This window comes from Canis aureus, chromosome 1 (assembly GCF_053574225.1).
Source record: "Canis aureus isolate CA01 chromosome 1, VMU_Caureus_v.1.0, whole genome shotgun sequence".
Classification (NCBI taxonomy): Eukaryota; Metazoa; Chordata; class Mammalia; order Carnivora; family Canidae; genus Canis; species Canis aureus.
The window spans coordinates 122330172-122353291 of NC_135611.1; the positions used below are offsets into that span (position 1 = coordinate 122330172).

At 56.7% G+C, this 23120-nt stretch overlaps 2 long non-coding RNA genes across 6 annotated transcripts; one reads left to right on the forward strand and one right to left on the reverse strand.

Annotated features, from left to right (window-relative positions):
- Window positions 1–4277: 4277 nt before the first annotated feature.
- On the reverse strand, window positions 4278–11321 carry LOC144288812 (uncharacterized). 2 transcript variants are annotated; one of them, XR_013356807.1, is made up of 6 exons: window positions 8775–11321; window positions 8512–8682; window positions 7471–7542; window positions 5572–5677; window positions 4758–5004; window positions 4278–4475 (listed from the first exon to the last, which is right to left on the reverse strand). It is a non-coding gene; the product is annotated as an uncharacterized LOC144288812 (long non-coding RNA). The 2 variants fall into 2 exon arrangements; XR_013356809.1 differs by having other exon boundaries at window positions 8408–8682.
- A 3694-nt stretch (window positions 11322–15015) lies between these two features.
- On the forward strand, window positions 15016–23083 carry LOC144288815 (uncharacterized). 4 transcript variants are annotated; one of them, XR_013356812.1, is made up of 4 exons: window positions 15016–15127; window positions 19667–19973; window positions 22234–22401; window positions 22677–23083. It is a non-coding gene; the product is annotated as an uncharacterized LOC144288815 (long non-coding RNA). The 4 variants fall into 4 exon arrangements; XR_013356817.1 differs by having other exon boundaries at window positions 15040–15123; XR_013356820.1 differs by lacking the exon at window positions 15016–15127 and adding an exon at window positions 15315–15447.
- Window positions 23084–23120: the final 37 nt, after the last annotated feature.

Sequence of the window (23120 nt, forward strand, 5' to 3'; positions counted from 1 at the left end):
AGTCATCCTCTAATTGCAGTAATCACACAAGGAGGTGTTGGCAAAAGAATAAACAATGAAACAGAATATTGAGTCCAGAAATAGATCCACATGTATATTTTCAGCTGCTTTTTGACAAAGATGGCAAAGCAAGTCAGTAAGGAAACAGGAAGTTTTCAGCAAATGTAACTACTGGGCATCCATTAGAAAAAAAGAACATTGACCTCACATCATACATAAAATTGACTTGAAATGGATCACATGCCTAAATATAAAGTTATAAATGCTAAAAATTCTAGATGAAAACATAGGAGAAAATCTTTGTAACTTTAGGTTGGATAAAAATTTCTCAGAATACAAAAAGCATGAATGATAAAGAAAAAAATGATAGTCTGCACTTTATCATAATTAAAAAGTTTAGCTCTTGGGAAGTCACTCTAACATAATAGAAAAGTTGAGGGGCACGTGGGTGGCTCAGCAGTGGAGCCTTTGCCTTCAGCTCAGGGCATGATCCTGGGGTCCTGGGATCGAGTCCCGCATCGGGCTCTCCGCAGGGAGCCTGCTTCTCCTTCTACCTGTGTCTCTGCCTCTCTCTCTGTGTCTCTCATGAATAAATAAATAAAATCTTAAAAAAAACATAATAGAAAAGTTGAATCATAGACTGTAATAAAATGTTCTTGATACATATATTTCTCAAAGCAAATAATCCCAGAACACAGAAAAAATTACAATCAGACATAAAGAAATAAATAACACTATAAAAAATGGACAAAATATTTCAATAGACAATTTATTTTAAAAATATGCAAATAGGGCAGCCCGGGTAGCTCAGCAGTTTAGTGCCACCTTCAGCCCAGGGTGTGACCCTGGAGACCTGGGATCGAGTCTTACACCAGGCTCCCCGCATGGAGCCTGCTTCTCCCTCTCCCTGTGTCTCTGCCTCTCTCTCTGTGTCTATAATAAATAAATAAATAAAATTTAAAAAAAAATTAGAATATGCAAATGACTAATCACATGAAAAGATGCTTAGCAACACTTGTCAATAGGGAAATGCAAATTAAAACTACATGCTTAAAGTGGCTAAAATAAAAAAGTGCTGATAATAACAAGTGCTGACAAGGATATGGAACAAATAGAGCTCTCACATACTTCTGGTGGGAATACAAACTGACATATCTCTTTTTTGTAAAGTTAAATACACATCTACTACCTTGCGATGTAGCCATTCCGCTGTGGTTTTTAACTCAAGATAGAGTAAAACATACATCCTGGGGTGTATAGAATGGCTTACAAAGATATGCATACCCTAATCCCTTGGAATCTATGAATATGGCAAGAGAGGGTTGCAAATGTAGTTAAGGGAGATCACCTTGTATCATACAGGCCAACTACTATCTTCTTTGTTTTTGAAGATTTTATTTATTTATTCATGAGACATACACAGAGAGAGAGAGAGAGGCAGAGACCCAGGCAGAGGGAGAAGCAGGGTCCATGCAGGGAGCCCGATGTGGGACTCGATCCCGGGACTCCAGGATCATACCCTGGGCTGAAGGCGGGCGCTCAACCGCTGAGCCCCTCAGGGATCCCCCCAGGCCAAGTATTATCAAATGAGGTCTGAAAAGCAGAGAATTTTGTGCAGCTGGAGGAGAGAAGTCAGAGAGATTCTGAGCCTAAGAAAGATTTGATGTGCTTTTGAGGCTTTGAGATGTAGGTGGCCAGGAACAAGAGCCAGGGGGCAGTCTCTAAGCCCAAAGGCTGGCCTGGCCTGGGGGCTTGCCTCCGTCCCACATCCCACAGCTGCAAGGAAACGGAGGAGCTTGGATGCTCCCCACAGAGCTTGCAGCTGAAAGCCAAAGGGGCCCAACTCCATGATTTCCACTTCATAAAACCCTGATTAGAGGATCTCGGTGAGCAATGCTGTATGCAGACTTCTGGCCTGCAGTATTGTGGGGTAACGGGCCATTGTTTTAAGCACTAAGTTTGTGGTAATTCATTCTAATGGCAATAGGAAACTGATAAATGCCCACGTAAGACTCGGACACAAACGTTCATCATCTATTCGCAATAGTCGGGCTCTGGAAGGAAGGTAAACGACCCAACGGATGAACTGGTGGACGAAACGCGGTGTGTCCATACAATGCAAAACTACTTGGCCATAAACATGAACAAACCACGTGGATAAATATCACAATCATTGTGCTGAGTGAAAGACGCTGGGCACAGAAGCATGCGTACTGCACACTAATTCCACTTACGTAAAAATCTAGAAAATGCAAGCTCATCTCTGGTAACGCAAAGTAGGTCAGCGGTTGCCGGGCTGGGGTTGGGGCAGAGAGAGAGAGCGGAACTGCAGAGGGGCGTGAGGAAACTTTCGGGGGTGGTGGAGATGCTCTGTATGCCGGGTGTGATGCGGCTTTCAGGGGTGCGTACGTCTGCCAACCTCACTGGAGTGTGTGCTTTAAGTGGACGCAGCATGTTTTTTGCTATGGAGATTGTACTTCAATTAAGTGGATTAAAAATAAGAGTCAGAGGCTAAGGGGTGCCTTCTAGGAGTTTTTGAAAGAAAGCCATAACAATCTTGGCAGAACAACTTTCCCTTCATTGGAATTACCTTAAATTTGGAGACTAATCCAAAGGGAACGACCATAATTTCAACAGCAAGTTTTTCTGTTTAGGAACACAGTAGGTCTTTTTTTCATGCTGCGGGACAGTCTAAGCAGCATGGCTATTGTCTAGTCTGTACTGATTTAGCTGGATTCGCCATTAAAATACTCTGGGCCGGGTGCCAGGGGGAGGAGATGGATGGTGGCTGGAGGGGCAGGTGTGCTTTCACTGCTTTTTTCTCTTTTTCAAAGATGTTATTAAAGATACTTACAAAGCAATATCCAGACTCCAGATCCAGCTGCCAAGGAGCCCCTCTTCTGCTGCGGGTACCGGCGGGGGCACGGCAGGCGGCCCTGGCTTCCCGCCTGCTGCTCCAGGGTGAGTGTGGGGGGCAGTATCTCACCTCTGGGTCCGCAGCTCACGCGGTCAGGCGGGGCTTCTTAGGGCCAGTGGTGGCGCTCGGGTCCCAGGGCAGCACGACCTCGGTGCCGGTGGCCGCGTACCCCGCCTGAGCAGCGCACGGTACACGGCAGGTCAACCAGTAGATCCCGGGGTCCCCGCTGCGGACCGCCAGGCCATCCACAGGCCCCGGACACCAGGGCCTCACAGCCTCTGGTGGCACCGAAGCACCCAGGCCTCCTGGGGGTCCCTAACTCAGGCTCGGCCTGGCCAGGGCTCACAGGCCCCTCGTGGCCACCCTTCCGGCCTAAAGCCCTCCACGTGCTCGGGGAGACCAACCCTCCTGCAGCACAGCGGCCAATTCCCAGACCTGCCGGCCCTTTGCACCGGAACATTCTGCGTCCTGGTGGACGAGATGACCCGTGTCCTGGTGGTGCGACTGGGACCTCGCTCGGCCCCGGGGTAGCCGTCTTCAGCCAGCGCCCGAGGGAGAGACCTGCTCGGTTCAGCTTTGAGGACGCCCCGGGCTGCAGGCGTCTTCTAGAAAATTCCCGCCACCGCCAACCTGCCGCCACAAGGGAGAGGCTGTCAGGCGAGCGAGGCCGACGCGTGGCTTCAAACCCGGTTGTTCCCGGTCACAGGCTTCTGAACAGCCTCCTGGTGAGGGGTGTGCAGTCGGATTTGGATGCACGGTTTCAACCGGACAGTTACAAGCGCAGACCTTCCAGGGAGTGTCCTCGGCCCCTGGCTGAGTTCGGCGACACTCAGGCCGCCTCTTTCCCACAGAGGCGACGGCTTCCCGCCCCAGCATTGGCTCCCGGCCGCTTGCCTAAGACGAGAGGCTTTTCCAGCACCCGTGGAGCTTGCCCTGATCAGGGCGGCCCGACCATGGCTGCAAGCTGACATCCCAAGGGCAACCCCAAACCCAGAAGGACGATGTTCCAGTGGAAAGTTTCCCAGCTGTCCACGTCCCTCAATGGGACAACGGGAACACATCCCACAGGATGCCTCACCCGGGCTCCTCGGGATGAGCCAGACCATCCCCAGAGCATCCCCAGTGCGTCCCCAGTGCATCCCCAGTGCATCCCCAGAGCGTCCCCAGTGCGTCCCCAGTGTGTCCCCGTCTCCCTCCCCGTGGCCTCCCTCGGGCTTCCCGAAGCCACCTCCCGAAGGAGCAACCTGCATCCAGTCCTCGCCTGTGAGTCTGCTGTATCCCGGGGTATCATTTCACTGTGTTTATAATAAGACATACACAAAATACACGTTTTACAAGGACAAGACAGAGATAAACAATATTTAAAATAACTTATTTATTAACAACATAATCTTTTTGCTCTCACCCAAATATTAATTATGATGTTCTTCGTGAGTGGCAATGTGATTAAATGTGCTTCATTATTTTTGAAAATCTTGATTAACACTTTGCGAGGCAGCAGCTCCGAAGCCTGGTTCTTGATACTTGGTTTAATGACTTCGACAACTGAAAAAGGCACCTGAGAGGTACAGGTGGGTCCAAATGGGCAGCAGGCATCACTAGGTCACGTGCTCACTTTCCACCCCGTCTACCAACTACGCAAAGGTTTCTCTTAAAATCCAGCCGGCAAACGCCCGTCCCCACCCCCCGTGTGGGTCAGTGATTTCGCTCACTAATTGGAAAGAGCTGCAATTTTGTGTTTTCAACTAATAGGATCAAATCCCACAGAAATCATGCATTTTGGAAGACGTGAGTCTGCTTAGACGAGTGTGGATATTTGCCAAAACTCATCAAACTGTACCTTTGAAATGGGTTCCTTTGAAGGTGATTCAATACCGCTTTTTGGGTAACCGAAAAGTTCAGGTGACTTGATGGCGCCTTGATGGCTGACAAATTGCTTCAGGATGTTCCCCGGGGAAACTTTCCAGGGAAATTCAGGCAAGTCACCTCGATGGTTCTCTCCTGTCTTGAATGAAGCAGAGTTTTTCTGCTTTTTTCGGGCCTGGGAGGCCTTGCAGAGCAGAGATAAGGCCGGGCCGTTGGGGAACCTAAGGCAGAAATAAATCATCTGTCAGGTGCGGCTCCCACAGCAGATGCTTCCTTTTGGTGGTGTCAGCCTGACCCGACCCTGGGCCCTGCCTCCCCTTCGTGGGTCTGCCCACGGGTAGAAGGGCCCCGGGGAGGAGAGGCCAGTCGCCCGGGCTGCTGCCCGGAGAGCAGATGGAGGCCTGCCAAGAGGGAGCGGGAGCTCCTGCAGCACCGGCCTCCAGCCAACCCCCCAAGCGGAGCTCTGAACGGCTCCCCCGCCCCACCTGCCCCTCCTCAGCCGCGACAGGGAGAGGGCGCACTTTCCTCTGCCACCCCAGCTTCCGGAGAAGCTCCGCTTGAATTGAAATGGCACTTTGGGGGGCAGCCCAGGTTGCCCAGCGGCTTGGCGCCTGCCTTCGGCCCAGGTCATGATCCTGGAGACCCGGATCGAGTCCCATGTTGGGCTCCCTGCATGGAGCCTGCTTCTCCCTCTGCCTGGGTCTCTGCCTCTCTCTCTGTGTCTCTCAAGAACAAATAAATAAAAATCTAAAAAAAAAAAAAGAAAAGAAATGGCACTTTGGACTCACCCCCTTTCGACAAAAATGAAAGCGTCACCCCAGGCCTGATTGCTTGCAGGAGGAAGACAGACTGGTCTGCTCATCTGCTTTGGACCCCACGAAGCTGAAAGCTGGTCTGAAAAAACAAAAAACAAACAAACAAACAAAAAAAAGCTGGTCTGCATTATCTAAACTCACGGATTAGCCATTACTTTGCCCATTTCGCAGATAAGGACACGGAGGCTGAGTTGTTTGCCCGAAAACCACAGGAGCTGTGCCTCCTACGGGAGCCCAATCTCGGGAGGGAGGAGGCCGATGTGAGGATGGGGCGGATTAAAAATTGCCAGAAAAGGCACATGAGGCTTCTAGCAGTTGGGGAGAGAGCCATTAAACCAACCTCAAGCTACTATTTCACACCCATGAGATAAGAAAAAAAAACGAACACGTAATACCAAGTGTTGGAGAAGATGTAAGGAACCCCTCAGGCGTGGTGGTGGGAGTGCACAGCTGGCACTTCTGGATGTACTCCCTAGAGACGCTGACACGTGGGACACTCGCTAACCGACTCACGCACGGCCTGCCATGAGGCATGAATATACCGCATCGTGTCATCTGCTACTTTTTGCATTAAAAAAAAAAAAAGTCTGGGGCAGAAATGGCAAAAATGTTAAAAATGTTTGTGATTTTGCATTATTATCTGATTTTTAAAAAATATTCGAAAGTATAGGTGATACTTTACAGAAGTTCAGCTGAGCCTGGTGTGAAATTACACCAATGGCCCCCAGATGTGGGCCACATGACGACCCAAAACCAAATCTCAGAGCCTCTGGGGAACTCCCGGTCTGGAGTTGTGCGCCAACCGACTCCTCCTGATGGTACCAGGAGGCTGAGGGAGTCCCTGCCGGCCCTTGGGGCTGGGGGCTGGCGCTCTATAGGGGCCCTGGGTCGTAGCCCTGCCCCCGGGTCAATGGCACGGCCCCTCCCTAGAGATTAGAGGTGCATGATGTGAACCCCACTCCCACGTCCTGTGAGGAGTCCCAGGGCCCCGCTGCAAATTCTCCTGCTCACCTCTGCAGAGGTGCTCAGCTTCTGCTAAGCTCTTGTTTTCAGCCCTGCACCCCTGAGTCTAGCCCTTAGTCCTGCCCCCACCCCCTCCCCCGGCCCAAACACCGATGTAGCTTCGGCGCCAAGGCTTCCCCTTCCCACTCCAACACGTGGAGAGCCAAGGTCATGAGAGATCCGAAAGCCCAGAGACAGATCGGGGCGCCTGGGTGGCTCAGTCGGTCACCCATCGACCTGGATCTCAGCACGGGTTTTGAGCTCAGGGTCGTGAGTTTGAGCCCCGTGTGGAGCCTGCTTAAAAACTACAACAACAACAAAAGCCGGGCAATGCCGGTGAGCTGGGAAGACCAGAGCAGGCTTCACGGAGGTAGTGGCTTTGGAGGTGGAACTTGTGGAAGGAAACGGCAACGGAGGATTCCAGAGGCTGGGGAAGGTGCTAGAGGACTAGCATATTGGGGGGCGCAGCGGGAGCAGGGCAACTCCACAGAGGTAGGCAGGGCCGCCCCATGGGGAGCCCTGGAGGCCGGGCAGGAGGGGCTTTCTTGCCCGAAGGAGCTTGTGTTTGCGGTACTAGGCTGGCATGGGAACTTGCTAGAATAGATCAACCCGCGCGCATCTGCAGCCACTCGTTGAGCCACACGCGGGGCCGTGCTCCCCACGAGATGCCCACCGTGTCCGCACCGGGACCACCTCCTGCAGGTGAGCACCTGCGCCCCACCGGCCTCCGCTGCGGCCATGGAGGGCTCCCGGGGCAGGGCGCAGGCAGGGCCCGTCCGTGCTCCGGGAGCCGCCCTGCAGCTCTCTGCCCGGCTCCCCTCAAGCCGCGGACGCCACCCCCCTCCGCACTGCCCCTCAGCGTCCCTGTACCTCTCTGCTTCTCTCCCGTCACTGGCCAGGACTCTTCGGGTTGCAAGTGACAGGAAACACAACTCAGAGTGGCTAAGGAGGGAATAAAAAGAGAGAAAAAGAGGGGAGATTCATGGGCTCCGGCAACTAGAAGGTCGGGAGCTCCAAGGGACTTGTTCTGTCCTCGGTGTCAGCCCTGTGCGTGCGGCGGCCGCGGCCTCTGCTCCCAGGACAGCCCAGGAGCGGCTCCTCCTTCCTTGCAGTTCCAGCAGAAACCCTCAGGACCACACCTGCTCGCGTCCTCGCACCCCCACCCACGAGCCCATCACAGGGACTAAGGGATGGAGCACTGTTGGCAGGCCTGGGTCATCGCCCGCTGTGGATCCAGGCAGCGGAGCGGCCCCCAAGCCTTAGAGGCCGAAAGTGGGGACAGAGGGGCTCTTGGAAGGAAAAGGAAGGTGCCGTTATCTGAGGCAGGAGCGTACGTGACGTGCAGGAGGAAGCAACACAATTTACACACTTTCTGCCTCATTTCTATGCTTCCCAAGTCTAGGGAGGGGCCAGCACGGGGCCTGGGGCATCCTCGTTCTTGGTGTTTGGGTGGGTAGCTGGGTGGTGGGTGGGAGGGATGTTTGCTCGGGATGCTCGGCCAGAGCTGGGCCCTGTCTCCCCATAGCCCAGCATGGGAGGCAGGAGGGCAGCCTTCTAGAAAGATGACAGGAGAGGGGAAGACCGGGGTCTGGATGGGGTACTAGGATAGGACAAGGCCTGCAAAGTGAGTGGTGAGGCCCGACGCCTCCTTTCTGAGGGGAAGCCCTTTATAAAAGGAAGCCGGCCCTGGGTGAAATTGCCGCGCAGGCCTGTGTGAAGCTGGTCGGGGACCGCGCAGCCATGCTCGAGATGAAGCGGGGTCACGGGGGGCTCTGCAGCGGGGATTCCCACATCTGGTGCTGCTTACCTGCTTTGGCCCGGCTCCCGGGCCTGGAACCTTCCACCAAGATCACTCACAGGCCAAAGCTGGGACTCCCCGGGGCCTCTGAGCATCTGTTCCTGAAGCCTCACCTGCGGGAGGAGGGGGACATCCGCCGGGCAGGGGCTTCCCTGCCTTGTCCTGCCTGGCTTTGCCCCGGCGATGGGGGTGGACGCCAGATGCCACGGCCCCGGAACGCTCTATGCACCCCTCCGGCAGCTTTTCCAAGGCCCCAAGACTCCAGACCTACGCTTCCAGCAGGCCTTGAAAAAAGTCAGAAAACAAAAGACTGAAAAAAAAAAAAAAATCTCGGGATGCAAGAGTGAAATACCGGGTCATGAATATGGTAAGTCACCTTATTAGAATTTGCTGATTGATTGATTATAGACTCGCTAATCCCCTGGATTCGAACGTACCTGAAGAATAGGTGAAAACTTGTGAATTCCAGTCAAATATTGTAGGACACTGCCTAACTTGTTTTCTTTAAAGTGACTTACCCGATGATTTTTGGCTTTAAATTCTACATGAATATTTCATAAATATCCCATACATTTAATATTTTAACAATTTTACATCATATCTACAGTACTTTAGTACCTGACTTGTATATTTATGTGACTATTGTTAGAAGTGACTAATTGGGTTTGATTAGCTCCATCATTAATATTCTGTCCATAATTTAACATGCTTCAATAAAATACCCTAAAGCAGTGTAATGATTAGATTTCAGGAATATGTGTTTTGCAATTAAGTTCCTCTTGATTTTGATATGCAGATGAAGAAATGGTGGTCTCATTTAAAAAAAAAAACTGCCCTTATTAACTCAGCAGTATACTCTGAAGATTAGGTAAGAAATCCAAGATTTTCTCTTTGTATATGCTAGTTAAAATGTATTTCAATCAAGCCTATGTGGGCAAATCAGATTTGATTAGTTTAAGTTCACAGTCATTCTATCTAAATGAATAATGTGTCACCTAACATTGCAAAAATTTGATTAATAGTTTATCAGTTAATTAAAAACGGGGTTTAATTTTTCTTTTTTAGGAAAATGCAAGGTAGATATTCCTTGTGTTCATCATAAATGCAAATTATTTCAGCTTGAATCTATTGTTCCTTTTTTTTGCTTCTTAGCCAACTGGCAAGAAAAATAAAGCTCTTGAAACTATCTCTGGAAGAGAGGAGTCTGGAAACTTTCTTTGCTCCCACCCGTGGCTGTCGCTGGGGTCCCGGCTGCGAAGCTCTTTCTGGATGGAGCCGGGTTCCAGGCCTTAGGTTCTCCGAAGCATTTTAGCTCCGTCTCTCCTCCCAGACCCCGGCCTCGGGCAGCCGTTGGCCACAAGATTTTTTTCTAATGACAACTTTTTTCCACCTTGTTTGGTTTAATCTGTCTGTGGGGCAGGAGAAGGCAGGAGACCAAAGGTGCCACTTTCCCCAGGAACCTGAGATCCAACGCCCGAGGGAAGGAAACCACCCACCTGTCCCTGCTGTCCTCCCTGGGGCGGGATATCCACACCCCCGGGATTAGGGCTTTGAGGCACCTCCTGTGCCCGAGGAGGAACCGTCACCGAAGGCTGCTGGGCACACTGAGCAAAGGGTTGGCTTTTCCAGGCACTGTCGGGGGGCTGGATCGTGAGGCAGGGACGGAAGGAGCCCAGGCCGCAGAGGGCCAGTGAGCTGGTTCTGCTGCAGGGAGAGGTCCTGGGACCGGGGACACGGCGGAGAGCGGGCCTCAGGCCCCCAGACGGCGAGGAGCTGGGCTCCATCCACAACTTCCCTTGTCCCCTACAGGGTGCTAGTCCCTAGATTGCAGCCGCTGGCACTTCCCACAGGCAGGACGGGCTTAGCTGCACGATGGGGACAGCGGATGCCAAGGGGGCAGGGGCAGGGCTTCCCCGGCGCCTCCCATGGGGTCCTATCCATCCTCCCACGTTCGCCGTGAGCCCCGCGAGCACCTGCCGTCCTCAGCAGGCATCAAGGGTCCACAGCAGCAAATGCTCAGGGCACAATTGTAGGTGTTGTGGCCGCTGCCTGAACAAATCCGGCCACGTGAGGGACAAGAGAAAAGTCTTGATGGCCTGAGTGGGCGGGGTGGGGCGCAGTGGAAGTGACTGGGGAGCAGGGGCAGGTGGCCAAGGCTGGGCTGTGGGACTGCGGTCCAGTGGCCGCAGGGCTCTGCACACACGGGGAGCCTGAGCTCCCCCGAAGGGCCCCACATCACCCACGGGCAGCGTGTGTGGTTGCAGGCTCCCGGCTGCGCACAGGAAAACTCACGCATGCCCGGGTGTGGGAGCCTCCGCGCTGGACCAGAGCACGTGTGGGCATTCGGTTCTCTGGGAAGGAGAGGAACCAAGGCCGTTCCCGCTGGCTTGATGCTCCCTGTTCTAACCCCCCCCCCCCGCACAAAAAGATGGGGATGTTGTGGCAAGGAGGGGAGTGACAGGCAGTGCCCGAGCAGGTGCCTGGTCACAGCGGGCTGGGTTTGGAGCCACAGCCTGGTAGGTCTGACCCCCAGCCTTCACGGTGCCAATTATCTCCGTCACCCACTGCCTGTCTTCCCGAGCTGGCATCTCTGCTGCAGCTGCACCGAGAGCTGCTCCCTGGACCTTAGTCCCCCCGCTCAGAACACCCCCTGCCCTCCAGGAGCAGCCCCAGCCTGGTTTAGGCTCTGCAGTGGGCACGCAGGTCAAGTGTGCACCCGAGCCACGCCTGGGCCTGATTGGCGTGGGGTGTGCTGTTGTTCTGGAATGGGGAAGAGCAGGTGCCAGCATCGTAGGGCCACCCCCCGGCCAGGTGGTGACAGTCCTGCCCAGCCAGGAGCGAGGTGGGCGTCCTGGGAGGAAGGTGAGAACCGGATTCTGAGCCTGCCGGCCAGGATCTCCCGGGCTGAGCCCCGAGGCACCTGGAAGGCCGCTCCCGCAGGGGAAGAAGAGCCTCCCCCCACCCCCACCCCCCCACCCCACCCCACCCCGCTCCGGGCCAGGAGAGAGCCAGCCGGGAAGGAGCAGGTGTAGGACCTGGCACTTGCTGCCACTATAGGGGCCGCGCACTGACCGCATCCCCACTCCTGCCGCTCAGTCCCGGGGGAAGGGGACAGGCCAAGAGCTAAGTGTTCTCCGTCATTTGGGCTGCCCGGCTTTCCAGAACGTCCTCCACGGGCTCTGGGACAGCGCTGGGCCATGGCAGCGGGGGGGGGGGGGGGGGTTCCCCAGGAGGCCAGGCCTGCAGCAAGGCCCCGGCCGCCTCCCCACGGCCCCAGCCCCTCAGCCTGTTCCAGAAGGTTCCGGGGGCGGCAGCCGAGGTCTGGCCCCAGCACCTACTCTCGGCCTCCGCCGGGCCCGGAGCCAGGCCGTGTCTGCTCTCCCCACCTTCCCCCATGAAGGCCGCAGGGCGGGCCCGGGAGGGGACGGAGGGGACGGAGGGGACGGAGGGCCATCGGCCCCCGGCGCGCGTTCCTGGGGGGCACAAGCCAGGCTGCCGTCCGTGTGTCGGGGGCTGTCCAGGGAGGCCCTGCCGAGCGTCTGGTGAAAGCCGTGAACTCGCTGTGTAACCGTCCTCAGTTTACCGTAACGGATGTAACCTCGCTCTGGCATTTTGTACCGACTTAACACACTGGAGGCTTCCCGGGCGGGAGCACTGGGCTCTCCTACCCTCGGGGGCCTGGTCTCGGGCGGGGGCTGCGTCCTGGAGACGACTCTGGGTGGAAAGAGGCCCCGCTAGGAGGAGGCCGGCCCGTGGGCACCAGGCGCCGGGTGTCCGCACCTCTGCCCGGGGGAACCAACCCACACGAACTCATCTAGGCCCGGCGGAAACCCGACGATCGTGTGGTCCCCATTGTACAGATGAGGACGTCGGGCACAAACGTTAAGGAGCCCCACCGAGTCACACGGCCAGCGGAGGGCAGGGGCCAGAATCCAGCAGAGGCAGCCGCTGCCAGCGCGGGCGGTAGTGTCGCTGCGTCCCCAGCCCCCAGCAGCCGCGACCCCTGTGGCCCGGCCCCCCTCCCCGCAGAGGCGAGCACTCCTGCCGCAGGAGGCCACGACGGGTCCCGGCGTCCCACCGAGCTGAAGGGACTTGGCGGCGTCCCGCCCGGGCACGCGTGTCCTGGCCTCGGGCGGCGTGTCCCCTGCCCAGGGCCCCCCGCGAGCCGCCTGGTCTCCAGTGGCCGAGGCCCGTGGGCAGGCAGGGCCGGCGCCCCCGCTGCTGGGCGGCGAGAGGAGAACCCGCGGCCGCGTGGCGCTGTCTGTGCGAGGCCATGCGCAGCTGTTTTCCGGAGCCAGTTTTCCTGTATGAGAACACCCCGCAGAACCCGTACGGCAGCGTGCAGACGCCCGGAGCGTGGACTGCTTCTGCCTCGGCAAGAGCGGCGCGGAAAGCTGGCGGCCCGGCCAGTCTGTCTCTGGGGAACGGACGCACACCTGGGAAGGGCCGGATTAACGCCGCCCCCCGCCCCCGGGGCCCCGTTGGCAGCCGCCGACCGAGCGTCCGTGGGGCGTGGTGGGTGCTAAGCGTGGGCCCCACGGGGCAGGGGGGCTGTGGCTGCGGCTGGTGGCCTCCCGTGTACCGCAGTCGGGGCCCCCGCAGCCGGGCTGGGGAGCTGCTCGCTCACACGGGGGAGCCCGAGGGGCATCGGCGGCACCACGGGTCTGGGCGCCCGCCGCGTGGGCCTCCCTCTCCCGCCGGGGCACAGGGGCACACGGTCCGGGGGAAGCCGGCGAGACCGGGATATGTCTGCAAACCTCGGTTGCGTTCCTGTTAGTCCATCGCCCATCATCCATTCATCAGACACCCCGTGGGCACCGGGAACGCGGGAGGCGGCGCTGAGCCCTGGTGCCAGGCGGGAGGAGGAGGCTCCAGAGGCGCCAGGCCCCTGCCCTCCAGGACCTGAGCCGGCGGGGAGGACAGGAGGTGGGGGGGAGAAAAGGAAGGCCTGGCCGCAGACTCCAAGCCCTCTGCGGAGACGCAGGACAAAGGCCCGGTGTGAAGGGGACACATGTGGCCCCGACGCAGGTTGGCTGGCCTGGCACCAACTGCAGCTCACACCCTGGGTTCGGGGAGCACCGGCGGGAGCTCCAACTGGGGAGGAAGTGGGGGTTCAGCTCGTTGAAGCTGCCGTGCCGTTGGTGGACCACCTCTGGGGAAAAAACAAAAACAAAACCAGGAAATGAGGGCATTACAGATGCTCCCGAGCTGCAGCCCTGAGACCCGCGCCCAGGGTGCCAGGTCCCCCTCCTCTGGAGGCCGACGCGCGCACGAGCTCTGGGCAGTGGCTGGGCAGGGCGAGGATGAGGGAGGCGGGAGGCCCCCAGCGCCCGTCTGCAAAGTCCAGGGCTCCAATGGGACCCCAGGTCCCAAATCCCACAAGGCGCTCAGCTGTCCAGCTCCTTCTTTTTTTTTGGTTTTAAGTGACCTTTAACCCTAATGTAGAGCTTGAACTCGAGACCCAAGATCTAAGTGGCCTGGTCCACCGGCTCGGCCAGCCAGGCATGTGTCTGCCTCCTTTTTCAGACAATTTCTTCCTGATGCCGAAGTGGCTGAGCTTCAGCCCCGGAGGGCTCATGAAGCAGCTCCCGGCCAGTCCTGAGACGGTCCCGACCGCCCTGGCGTGGCCCCCCCGCAGACGGCACGGGAGCGTGGGCCCCGGAGGAAAGCAGGCCCCTCTGCCGAAGGGAGGAAGAACAGGGCTGTGGACCACAGCAGGGGCGAGAGATGCGCTGACGGAAAACCAACCACCACCGGCACCGAATGGAACGGTGTCAGGGTGCACAGGTGGAGGGCGACCCCAACGGTCAGGGAGGAGGTCATGCAGGGCGACGTCTGGATGCTCTCCAAAGCTGGGGAGTGCTCGGAGAGTAACCCCTTGGCCGCTTCCGGCCCTCTCCTTTCTCTGCCTCTTCTCTTAATTACACGACGGAGCACGGGAAAGTGGATGCCAGCGATATTTATTCTCTGCTCGGAGCCCAGCACAGGTAACCCACCAGGGGCGACTTTCTTAATGAGGGAAGAAAAATGTCAGAGCAGCGATCAGCCACGATGCGCCCAATGGGCTTCAAAAATAAGCAAAAATAACATGAAAATTCATTTTGCATTAGCTGCCTCTACAGGTCATCCCAGATTGGGAGAGTAGAGTAGTGCGCTCTGGGCAGGGTGAGGTCCGCTGCTAGGGGACGCCTCGTCCACGGGACGGTCTTCCTGGGGATTATTTTACCCCATTTAAAACCAGAGCCGAGGGCGGCCCGGGGGGGCTCAGCAGCTGAGCGTCTGCTTCCGGCTCAGGGCGTGATCCCGGAATCCCGGGATCGAGTCCCACCTCGGGCCCCTGCATGGAGCCTGCTCTTCCCTCTACCTACGTCCCTCATGAATAAATAAATAAAATCTTTAAAAATAAATAAATAAAATAAAACCCGAGCCGACGTTGGGGGTGCGAGTCCATCCCTGTTTCTGCCTCTGCTGCCCAAGGTCCGCGTCCTCAGCCCCAGTCTGGGGGCCCCGCCTTCCCCTTGATGCTTTACCTTTACATGTGTGGACTGGGCACAAGTTGCTGTTATGTCACAACTCCCTGTGACGTCACACCAGGCCTAAGCAAGCCTGGTGACAGGGACTGTCACGCCTATTGAACAGAAGAGGAAACTGAGGCAGCGCCCCAGCCTCCCTGCATCCTTCAGCGCTACGTATACACCCCGGGGCTCAGCCAGGCCCTCCGCCCAGTGAGTGAGTGAATGGGTGGGGGTCGGGCCCGTGGGGGGGGTGCGCCTGGAGCGCGGGGACCTGCCAGCCGTGCGGCTGTGAGCCCAGTAGGAGCGCTCATTAGGGCCTCGCGGGGGCTAGAGGTGCTGCGACTCCTCCTCACTAATTCCGGGCCAAGGCGGCAGGATGAGAGGAAGTGGACGAGGAAGTCCTTGAAGTAATAAAATGAAAGTGTCCTGATTGGCCTCATTTAGAGCAGATCAGAGAAGGAAGAGCCGAGAATCCTGGACGCCAGTCTCCAGGGCTCAGCTGCTCGGGCACCAGCGGCGGCAGGTGACAGTGGGGTGAGCCTTGGGCCCCGCTACCGCTCCATCCACTGGGAAAGGGGTGTCGCCTCCCCCCCCCCCCCCCCCCGCCAGGGCCCTCCCTCCCTCGGGGCACAGGGGGAAGAGAGAGCCGGGAAACAAAGGGAAGGGGAGTCAGTGGGAGATGCAGAGGGCGAGGCCCCAAGAGCATAAGGACCGGGACAAGGAGGGCCTGAAGGGGGCCGGTGGGTGGCGGGGCCCCAGGGGGGAAGGACAGGGAGCTGGACATGTCCCTGCCTGCTCTGCGGGCCTCCCCCAGGGCTCCCTCTGCCTTCAGGGTGGGGTGGAGCGTGGGGAGGCCCAGCACACACTGGGCAGTGCTGGGGGGGCATCCTCCCAGCTTCGCTCCCCGCACCCCGCTCCTGTCACCTGCCACTCTCCACGCAGCCCGCGGCCCCCGGACTCAGGGAGCTTCTCCCCTCGGGCCCTGCAGCCAGGGGAGGAAGAGCCCCATTGCTACTTGCCCCAGGGCGCTGTGCCTCCTTCGTGGGTTCCCCTTTGAAAAGAAGTCCCTTTATCAAACTGTCCCCAGAGACCTGAAGGAGCAAGCCGCCTGCTTCTGGCCAGGTCCTGGCTGGCACAGAGACGTCCTGCGCTTCTAACCTTGAGGGAGAAAAGGACCCGTACAGGAGGGAGCAAGGAGCAGCAAGGACCTTGTTTCTGACGTGGGTCTTGTCCTTCCCTCAAAGATCAAGGAGCCAGGCTGGCGGGGGGGGGGGGGGGGCGTCCTTGGAGGCAAGCGGCAGCCTCGGCCAGAACAGACCTCTCAGGAGGCCCCCACCTGCTCCGTGCCCCTGGACATCTGCACTGGCTGTCCCGGGAGTGGCTCTGGGCCTGTTGCACCTGCCCCCAGGGGACGGCCCTCGAGACAAATAAAAAAGCCTCCGCTGACTGTGCGGGCCAGTGTCCAGACTCCAGGGCCTATTTTTAGAATGTAGGACAACTTTCTCCCAGAATAGACAAGACGGGCTAATCCAGGAGGGAGGCCTGGGAGAGATGAAGACATCGAGTCTAGATATGAATTAGCCGTGAGTATATTATTTGAAGAAATGTTGAACAGCTAGGCAAATATTTGATACCTTTGAATTGGAGCCGTCGCTTTCCAGGCAGAGTGGCAGCAGCTGCTGGAGGCGTCCCCTCCCTGCCCGTGTACCTGGTTGTCACGCCGGTCCTTAGGCCCCTGCAGCAGACCGAGAAGTAATTAAGGCCGCAGGCCTTCGGGAAGGTGTCTGAGACCCCGGGCCTGCACGCACACACTGAACCCAAGACTGGGGGACAGTTCCTGGGACGAGAGGGGGTCCCAACAGCCTTTGCTTTTTTAAAGTTCACTGTCCTTAGGCACTGCAGCGTCGGCGAAGGGGTGAGGCAACTGCTTCAGTGAGGCCTGCTGGGAGGGGCTCAGAGATCCAGACTCCCTGGTCTGTGACCTGGGAGGCCGCAGAGCCAAGCTACCCAGATCCCCTAAGCTCAGAAAAGAGGCCCTGTGGCCCAGGGTCCGGTCGGAGCGTCCAGGTCTGAGCAGCAGCTGGGAGCGTCTTCGCTCCCGCAGAGCATGAGGCCCTGGGCACCTGGAGGTGGAAGGCCCGGGAGACCTGGCGGCCAGGGGCACCTGCCGTCGGAGGCCGAGCCGTTCTTGCCCCTTCCCTTGCTTGGGGGCCGGGTCGGCACTGGCAGGCCCCGCTCCCAGATGCGGACGCTGAGAATCCTGCCCGGGCCAGGGCTGCACCCTGGGGAGAGGCGGGGAGGGAGGGGGAGACAGAGGAGGGGTCCGGGGAGCTGAGAGGCGCCGTGGGATCTCCCAGGAGCGGCTCCGCCTGGGCAGGGGCTCTGCGGGCTGCGCCCGGGCGGTGCTGGCGGAGGCTCCTGCAAGGCGCGCCCTCGTCTCGGCCCCACGACGCACCGCATACCCGGCGGGGCACGGGGAGCCACGGGGAGCCACGGGGAGCCACGGGGAGCTCCGCCCGACGCTGCAGCGCCCACCACTGGGCCGCACTGCCTGCCCCGTCCCGGCCGCTCGGGGACTCGGAGCAGCACAGAGCGGAGGCCTGGGGCTCCCCGGCCGGCGGGGCGCACGCGGGGGCTCTGCGGGCGCGGGGGGTGCGCCGACCCGACCCGGACCCCGCCTCCCCCGCCTCCCCCGCCCCGCCCCGACCCCGCCCCGCCAAGCGCGAGGCCGCGGGCGCCGCCACCAGATGGCAGCAGCCGCCCGGCGATGGTGCCGCGGGAGGGCCGCACGGCGGGGCCCGACAGGCCGGGAGCCCCCGCGACGCGCCCCGAGCAGGGCCGCCCCCTCGCGCCGCCCCGGCCCCCGCCCCTCCGCCTTCCCGGCGGGCGCTCGTGCGCTGGGCGGAGGCCGGGAACCCGACGGCTCGGGCGGGGCCTGCGCACCCCCCGGGGCCCCTCCCCGACCCGCGGAGCGCACGAGTGGCGCGGGGGCTCGGGGCGCCTTCTGGGCTCGGGCAGCGGGGGGGGGGCGGGGAAGGGCCGGGCCTCCCGACCCCGCGGGCAGCCTCCAGCTCGCCGTCGCCCGGGCTCCGCGGGGGCCGCTCAGACGGACGGGCCGGTCGGCACCGCGCGCGGAGCACCCACCGGGCGGTGGCGGCTGCGGAGGCCCCAGAGCTGGACAGGACCCGGGCCCCGCCGCAGGCCACCTGGACCTGCGCACCTGCGCACCTGCGCGGCCCTGGCCGCCGCCCCTCCGCCCCGCACCCACGAGGCCGCCCCCCCCCCCCGGCCCGCACCCACGAGGCCGCCCCCCTGCCCTCGAGCCCACGAGGCCGCCCCCCCACCCCGGCCCGGCACCCACGATGCACCCGTCCGGCTCCCGCACCCACGAGGCCGCCCCCCCGGCCTGCACCCACGATGTCCCCCTCTATCCCCCCGCACCCACGAGGCCGCCCCCACCCCGGCCCGGCACCCACGATGCACCCGTCCGGCTCCCGCACCCACGAGGCCGCCCCCCCCACCCCGGCCCGCACCCACGATGTCCCCCTCTACCCCCCACACCCACGAGGCCGCCCCCTGCCCTCGGGCCCACGAGGCCGCCCCCCCCCCCCTCCGGCTCCCGCACCCACGAGGCCGCCGCAGGGAAGGTCCCGGGCGGGTCCCCGCGGAGGCCGCGGACTGTCCCAGCTCAGGCCCGGGCGGGTCCCCGCGGCTGCGGGTTGGGGCAGGGGCGGTGCCGACCCAGGGCCACAGTCTCTGGGACAGGGACCAGGCGTGTGCTAGTGCACACTAGTGATCCACACATTTATTTGGGAGTCCTTAGAGAAAGACCAAAAACAGGGAAGTGAAACAGGAAACAATGAAGGGACGTAAGAAAAGAAAAGTATTTCTGAGCGCTGTGGAGGGCGCGGGGTCCCCGGGGTCAAGCCCCATTCCCGGCTCCCCCACCTCCTCTGGGAGCCACTCCGCCTCTCCCCCCTCTGGATCCCCCACTAACTGGGGATGGTTAAGGTCACCTACACCTTGCTGCGAGCATTGCAAGGAAGAGGGGGAGAGGGTGTGGGATTGGGGGTTTGCACACTGGCCCAGAGCATCTCTGCATGTCTCTTCTCTTCTCTTCTCTTCTCTTCTCTTCTCTTCTCTTCTCTTCTCTTCTCTTCTCTTCTCTTCTCTTCTCTTCTCTTCTCTTCTCTTCTCCCTTGTACTTTATTTCATCTATTTCACTGTTTTGTTAGGGGGGTTTTTTGAGGCAGGGGTGGGGGGCAGAGGGAGAGGAGGAGAGAACCTTAGGGTCCCACCCCGGCTCCATCTCACAGCTGAGACCCTGAACTGAGCTGAAGTCAAGAGCCTGGCGCTGACCCGACTGGGCCACCAGGGCCCCCTATTTCACTATGTTTACCCTTTCTAAGGACCTCAGCCCCACGCTGGCCCGGCCCACGGCCTGCTCGCTCCCCTGTCCCACCCGTAGTCCTGGGCCCTCTGTGCACGTGTGGGATGCGGGCTCCCGACCCCCTGGATCTTTCCGACAACCTGCTTAGCCCTTGGGGAGAACCCTGATCCACCACTTCCAGGCCTCCGTGACCTGCGATAAGCAAAGGCTCCTGCAAATAGGAGACAAAGGCAAATGAGTCAATAGAAAACAACGGGCAGAGGTAGGACCGGGCAGCTCGCAGGAAAGGGGCTGCAGATGTTGAAAGACTCTCAACGTTTCTTCTTTCTTTTTTTTTTTTTAATATTTTTATTTATTTGACAGAGAGAGCACAATCAGGGGAGCAGCAGACGGAGAGGGACAAGCAGACTCCCCACCGAGCAGCGAGCCTGACGTGGGGCTCGATCCCAGGACCCCGGGAACATGACTTGAGCTAAAGGCCGGTGCTTACGGCCTGAGCCACTCAGGACTCTCCACGTTCCTAAGCGTCCGCACATGTGGATGAGAACAGCACCTGCAAGGGGACAAAAGTCCGAAAGAACAGCAGCACTTGGAGCTACTGAGGTTGGAGGAGGTAGACACGCACGCAGGTCCACGCCGGCGGGAGGGCAGCGCTCTGCAGGCCCAGGCGGTGAGCTAGTTATTCCAATTTTCAAATGTCTGTGGCAGATTTGTTCGGCGTGTTATCTCGGGTTTTATTTCTCTCCACCTGGTATCCCCTCCCTCCCCCAACTCCCTTGGTCCTTCCTCCCCACGCATCCAATGCAGGCATTCGGCCATCCCCCCGCCCCCATTATCTCAGGACAGAAGTTGGGGGGCAGGGGAAGGTATTTAGTATACAGCTTTATCGTTTATTTTTTAAAGATTTTGTTTATTTATTCATGAGAGACACAGAGAGAGAGAGAGGCAGAGACAACAGGCAGAGGGAGAAGCAGGCTCCATGCAGGGAGCCTGACACGGGACTCGATCCCAGGACTCCAGGATGGAGCCCTGGGCCAAAGGCAGGCGCCAAACCGCTGAGCCACCCAGGGATCCCCAGCTTTAGTTTTTTAAAACCAAGCGCTTAAGTCAACAGGGAAGGCGCTGGGCCCAGAGAGAACATTGGAGAAACAGGAGGCGGGCAGGAAGAGGTTTCAGGAGAAGGAAGCCCCCTCCAGCTCTGCACCCCGCCCTTCAGGAAAGCTTCCCCTGGACTGGGGTGCAGATGGGTGGCCTGCAGGGGACAGAGCAAGGAAGTGCTGCCAGGCGTCCGAGCCGTTCTGAGAAAGGCAGGGAGACGCTGGGCTCCGTCAGGAGGTGACAGCAGGCCCCCGGGACGGCCCTAGCCCAGCCGGAGCACTGCCCCCCCATACGGAGCCAGGAGACGGGACTCCCTGGGCACCTGGGGGACCCACACCTAGACTCACACCCGGAAGAAAGGTTACCCCAAAGTAATAAGATTCCTGGTCTACATGAAACTGAAATAAAGTTTCAGTAGGAAGATCTCTTCCTTTCTTGTGCATCCGGGGGTCTCAGCTCCAGCACAGGCGTCTCCTTAACCCAGTAACTCTACTCTCCAGACCCTACAAGGTCAGCATATAATGATATCCGGGCAAAGACATTTCCTGCATCGTTATGTGCAAGGCGCCAAAACTAGAAATAAATGTGCATCACTACGGGGAAGTAAATTATGGTGCTATAAAGAATCATGCCTACGTGCCAATGCTAATTTTTTTTAATTCATAAGAGATTTTCATAGGTTCTCAGATTTCAGATGAGTAGATCAAAAACAATGGTTTTCTCAATGCCCACAATAAATGATTATGAATAGACATGGAGAAGAGGGGAGATCTGGGTACAATGTTCACAAGATCCGGAAAACAATAAGGAATAAATTTATTTTTTTATTTTTATTTTTTAAAGATTGTATTTATTTATTCATTTATTTAAAGGATAAATTTATTTTTTTATTCTTATTTTTTAAAGATTTTATTTATTTATTTATTTATTTATTTATTTGATACATTTATTTTTTTATTTTTATTTTTTAAAGATTTTACTTATTTATTCGTGTCTACTTACTTAGACACAGAGAGAGGCAGAGACACAGGCAGAGGGAAAAGCAAGCTCCTTGCAGGGAGCCCGACGTGGGACTCGATCCCAGGACCCCACGGTCACGCCCTGAGCCAAACGCATCTGCCTTTGCTCAGCCGCTGAGCCACCCAGGTGCCCCAATAAGGAATAAATTTAACAAGAAAAGTTCAGCATTTATAAGGAGACAGCTTTTAGATCTTATTAAAAGATTAAAGGCATTATTTACATGATATATCATGTTTCCGGATAGGAAGATTTACTATAATAAAATTATATTTCAGAGTAATTGAAATTACATTTGTCTCTTCTGTGTTGTATGTCTACCACTGGTTTCATTTTCTTCTCTTACTGTATTAGCCAGTGTCTGAAACAATGCGGAATAATAGGCCACCTTCCTAGGGCAGAATTTTATTCATGCTATTTAACTCTTTTATGATTTTTGGTCAACTTAGATTTTTTTTTTCTACCCGTAACCGAGTAAACTGATAATCTTCTAGAAATTTCCCACTTTCCTCTAGATTACAAAGGTACTGCCATAAAGATACATACCATGAGGTCTGTACTCAAAACTACTCGCTCATTTTTAATGAAACTTTCTATTTTTACCTTTTCTTTTTTTAAAATTTAACTTGAACGGAATTTATTTATTTGTTTTTTTTCTTAAAGGGCCAAATTTGGGTTCATTTACCTTTATATTATTTTCAGCTTCCTATCTCATTATTAGCAAATTTACCTTTAATAGTTCCTCCTACTATGTGAATGTGTATGGTGTGGCCTTCTGTATTGTTCTCTTTCTAATTTCTTTTTGTGTTTTTAAGGATTTTATTTATTTGAGAGAGAGGGAGAAGGAAGAAGCGTGAGCACAGCAGAGGGAGAAGGAGAAGCAGACTCCCCTCTGACAGGGAGCCTGATGCGGGGCTCAATCCCAGGACCCTGGGATCATGACGTGAGCAGAAGGCAGACGCTTAACCAACTGAGCCACCCAGGTGCCCCCCTTTTTCTTTCTAATTTCTTGAATTAAATACTTAGGTGTGGTTTTTTCACTTTATTTTTTAATATTAAAAGAATTTCTTTACTACGAATTGTCATCTGATTTTAACTCATCCCTTAGTTATCAGTGTGAAATGTTCTTCTTAATTCTTTTTTGGTCCAGATAACTTGGAAGAGGTTGTTTAGTTTCCAAGTGTTATGGGTTTGTTTTCCTTCATGATTTTTTGAAGGGATTTTTTTTTAAATTATTGTTTCTTTTTTCTTTTTTAAGAAAGCCAAAATGGGGCCTGAACTCACAACCCTGAGATCAGGACCGAGCTGTGATCAAGAGTCAGATGCTCAACTGACTGAGCCACTCAGGCATCCTTGCTTTTCATTTTCAATGGGATATAATCAGAGAATGTGACATGTAAAAATCTCGATTTCATCGAGATTGTCTAAGGTTTTGCTGGTGGACAAGCACATGCTTGATGTTCACAACCATCTAGAAGACGAGAGAAGACTGTAAGTTTTCCATTTACAGAGTAAAACCTGTAACGATGAGCTGTGCTATAAAATCGTCTACATCTTTGTCTACTAAGATCTACCATTTTCTGGAAGAGATACAGGATATGATCGGTATTCAACACCTGTACTAGAGGAAAAAGAAAAAAAAAAAACACTTAAAGTGAATCCACTTGGGATATAGGCAAAATATCATGCAAAAAGTAAAAAG